The sequence below is a fragment of the Aptenodytes forsteri genome, unplaced genomic scaffold (assembly GCF_000699145.1).
Source record: "Aptenodytes forsteri isolate BGI_AS27 unplaced genomic scaffold, ASM69914v1 Scaffold1, whole genome shotgun sequence".
NCBI classification, from domain to species: domain Eukaryota; kingdom Metazoa; phylum Chordata; class Aves; order Sphenisciformes; family Spheniscidae; genus Aptenodytes; species Aptenodytes forsteri.
The window spans coordinates 3615039-3615298 of record NW_008795035.1 but is presented as its reverse complement, the minus strand read 5'-3'; the positions used below and the strand labels follow the sequence as shown (position 1 = coordinate 3615298).

General features: G+C 57.3%; 1 protein-coding gene across 1 annotated transcript in view; it reads right to left on the bottom strand.

Moving 5' to 3' along the window:
- The window catches only part of PDE8A (phosphodiesterase 8A), a 161246-nt gene that overhangs the window by 132292 nt on the left and 28694 nt on the right, over window positions 1-260 (bottom strand). The window lies entirely within an intron of this gene.

The following is a 260-nucleotide window of genomic DNA, read 5'->3' as shown; positions in this document are numbered from 1 at the left end:
AGGGGGGAAAAAAAAAAAAAAAAAAAAAAAAAGGGAAAAAATGAAAAAGAGCGGTAAGCAGAAGGAAAACGATCCTAGCGTCCCATCCCGGCGGAAAGGGTTGCAGCGGCGAGAGCTCTAATTCCCAGGGCCGTGGTGGCTGCGTCCCTTGCAGCAGGGGAAATGCCTCTCTCCTCGCAGCCGCCTTCCCTCGCTCTGCGCCCGCCTTGTTGTTATTGATGTTCCTCAGCGGCGGCGGCGGCAGCCCCCTCCCCTCCCCC